The sequence below is a fragment of the Odontomachus brunneus genome, unplaced genomic scaffold (genome assembly GCF_010583005.1).
Source record: "Odontomachus brunneus isolate Ranch 3 - 2012 unplaced genomic scaffold, Obru_v1 Obru_scaffold_257, whole genome shotgun sequence".
NCBI classification, from domain to species: domain Eukaryota; kingdom Metazoa; phylum Arthropoda; class Insecta; order Hymenoptera; family Formicidae; genus Odontomachus; species Odontomachus brunneus.
In genome coordinates, this window is record NW_022639707.1 from 239,678 (window position 1) to 243,874 (window position 4,197).

Consider the following 4,197-nt stretch of genomic DNA (forward strand, 5'->3'; position numbering starts at 1 on the left):
TTTTTATAAAAGCAATACTGATACATTACTGATTGGGAACAGAGAGTCAATTCTGTATCTCGAAACGAAGTAAAAATGACAAAAGTAAGCACATTCACTAGGCACTGACCAATGAAATTACGAATATTCTAGTATATTTGCTCACTTTTGTAATTTTCACTTCGTTTCGAGATACAGAATCGACTCCCAGATGTCGGACATACGACGATCCAATAGCCAATAGGAACATTTATTTTCTAGGGATAGTACATCACTAGCTAGTAACCTTAAAAAGTGCAATCTTGATGCATCCACGAGATGCATTCAACTACATCTGTTGCAAATAAAAGAACGCAACCTGTGTGCCACGGCCCTAAAGCGTCTTCTACAATGGCAGTAGGAATAGTAATAAGAAATAAGCAGTAAGCAAATTGACCAATTCCATTCTCATGTTTCAAAAATAATCGATTGTGATTAGTCTATTTACTTACTGCTTATTTCTTACTACTACTCCTACTGCCATTGTAGAAGACGCTTTAGGGCTGTGGCACACAGAAAAACTTAAGCAATAAGACGTAAGCAGTAGGCAAATTGACCAATCACAGTCGTTGATTCTTGGATCGTAAGAAGAATCAATGACTGTGATTGGTCAATTTGCTTACTGCTTACGTTTTACTGCTTAAGTTTTTCTATGTGCAACCAGCTTAAGGGCCATCACACAAAATTACATGGACGCATATGCATAGCATATGATCGTATGGCATCAAATATTAAGTCACCATTGTGATGATTGATGCTTAATATTCGATGCTCATTAATCCATACGATCTTATGCTATGCGATTTGTATGTACTTGACCAGAAAAAAACTCCAGTTGGAAAACTATTCTTTTAAATCGTTTGTATTTCGTATGAAGAGTTTTGAAGTGCAATTGAAGAGATTTGTGAGTCGTTCTATTACTTGTAAATAATTGTTTTTTTTTGGACCATGTATTTAACCGGAAATAATGACCGGAAGTAAATTAAACAAAGGTTCGAAATGGTATCGTTTGTATTTCGTATGAAGAGTTATGAAGTATCATTAAAAAGATTGGTGAGTCATTTAGATAATTTCAATTAAATATTAAAAAATCATATATTTGGCCGAAATATCGATCTCAAGCACTGCTGTGGAAGTACCGTCAGGCACGATCAGTGTACTATCTAGTATTTCAATATTCCTGGTTCTTTTTCGGGTATATATGTACAATAAGGCCTTTTTCGAATTTTGATATCTTTTTGCAGCTCTTTTGGTAAAAATATTTATTTTGATTCCAATATGATAATCAATCGGGGGAGTCCGAAAATATGCAAGTTATATATTGTTTTAACTTTCTTTTTTTTTTCACTTGTCGAACGTTGCTGCTTTCCCACAATTTAAACAAGTTACTGATCTTTTAATAACATTATGTAACTGCAATATCGAACGACTAGCGGGAGACTGCGCCCCTCGCACCCCTCCACAAAAACTAACTTAACCCAACCTATCGTCACATTAACCGTCAGTCATTGTTTATTAAAGTGTTCAACTTTTTTTCTTAATAATTTCTAAACAATGACTAACGGCTAATATGACGATAGGTTGGGTTAGGTTAGTTTTGAGGGGGGTGCGGAGGGCGTAGCCCCCGCTAGTCGTTCGATATTGCAGTTACATAATGTAATTAAAAGATCAGTAACTTGTTTAAATTGTGGGAAAGCAGCAACGTTCGACAATTAAAAAAAAATTAAAACAATATATAATTTGCATATTTTTCGGATTCCCCCGATTGATTATCATATTGGAGTCAAAATAAATATTTTTATCAAAAGAGCTGCAAAATGATATCAAAATTCGAAAAAGGCCTTATTGTACATATATACCCGAAAAAGAACCAGGAATATTGAAATACTAGATAGTACACTGATCGTGCCTGACGGTACTTCTACAGCAGTGCTTGAGATCGATATTTCGGCCAAATATATGATTTTTTAATATTTAATTGAAATTATCTGAATGTCTCACCAATCTTTTTAATGATATTTTATAACTCATCATACGAAATACAAACGATACTATTCCGAATCTTTGTTTAATTTACCTCCAGTCATTATTTCCGACTAAATACATGGTCCAAAAAAGAACAATTAATTACAAGTAATAGAATGACTCACAAATCTTTTCAATTGCATTTCAAAACTCTTCATATGAAATACAAACGATTTAAAAGAATAGTTTTCCAACCGGAGTTTTTTTCCGGTCAAGTACATACGAATGCATATGCGCTATGTAATTTTGTGTGTGATGGCCCTAATGCTTGCCGCGCGGCGGAAGTACGCGCGACAGCCAATCAATATGCTGCTTTCCGTAATAACCTTTTAGCTCTTACGTAAACACAACATATTGATTGACTGTCGCGCGGACTTCCGCCGCGCGGCAAGCATTACCGTGTCCTGTGTGCAGAAGCTACTATATTTAAGATTATCTCAAGAGGCGCTGCACACGAATTGACATAACAGTAACATAAAACGTACCGTAAGAATTGACTAATCACTTTGAGTATCGTCGAACCCTAAGGTCGCCATTTTTGTGAATACTCGATTGTAATTGATCCATTTTAGTACGTCTTACCTTACTGGCTTTACATCGTGCACTTGATACGCGTACTAAATAGTAACTTTCTATTAGATAATCTTAATATCAACGATATAAATAATCAACGTTATATTAAGCTGGTATAATACTTATCAAGAAAATGTATTGTATTGATTGAATGCGTCGCCGTTAATATGCATTGTCAATATTAAGATTATTTAATAGAAAGTTACTATTTAGTACGTGTATCAAGTGCATGATGTAAACTAGGCCACTGTTATGTCAATTCGTGTGCGACGCCCCTTAAGCCCTCACACACAAATTGACATTACAAGAACAACGTAAGACGTACCATATGAATTGAACCAATCACATTGAAAATCGTCGAACGTAAGGTCGCTATTTTGATTAATACTCGATTGTAACTGGACAATACTTACGGTACGTTTTACGTTACTGTGATGTAAATTTGTGTGTGGAGGCCCTAAGGCCTGTTCTACAATATGTCAAATGCGGCTATTGTATGTCGGAGTGCAGCCGATGGGCCAATTAGAGGATTTGCTTTTCGAGATGAGTTCTCCTGATTAGACCATTGATTGCGTTTCGACATCTTAATCCATCATACGACATATTGTAGAACAGGCTTTAGGGGCTTCACACACAAATTGTCATAGCTATAACGTGTGACGTACCGTAAGAATTGACCAATTACAATTGAGTATTCATCAAAATGGCAACTTTACGTTTCGACGATCCTCAACATGATTGGTCAATTTTTACGATACGTCTTACGTTACTGGGCTCTTATTCTTGAAATAGTTGCGTATATGTAAGTTTTACTGTGCAACTATTTTATAGTATGATTAAACGTGCGCAGTAAAACTTACATATACGCAAAAATTTCAAGAATAGGGGCTCTGTCAATTTGTCTTATGTCAATTTGTGTGTGAAAGCTCTAAGGGGCGCCGTACACGAATTGACACAACAGTAACGTAAGACGTATCGTAAAAATGGGTCAATTACAATTGAGTATTAACAAAAATGGCGATCTTACGGTTCGTCGATACTCAAAGTGATTGGTCAATTCTTATGGTACGTCTTACGTTACTGTCAATTCATGTGCGTCCTTAGGCCTGTTCTACAATATGTCGTATGTCGCTGTTGGACGTCGGAATGCAGTTGATAATGGCCGCGTTCAGTAGAACAAGTGATCAGTAAGCGCTCAGGGAGCTCTTGTATATGATTTGGCATATTCTTTTAGATCTCCAACTATACTCCAATCAGATGCAAGAGCTCACTGAGCGCTCACTGATCACTTGTTCTACTAAACGCGGCCAATGAAAGATTACGAGTAGGAGCGCCGCGTGGTGGCACCAGCAGCTGGGAACGGTAGCGCCTTTCGACTAACGATTACGCGAGCAACCGATATCGATAGTATCGTGGAGAGCGCGTGCAAGTTCGATAGCACAAAAGGCGCAGGATCGGAAACGAGACCGATTCGGGAAACATCGAGAAGCTTCTAGAGATCCGGAAGAAGAAGCTAAAAACCGATTCGAGACCAGAGAAGGACACACACTCTCACGGGCGCGGGCAAGTCAAAAAGTCGAT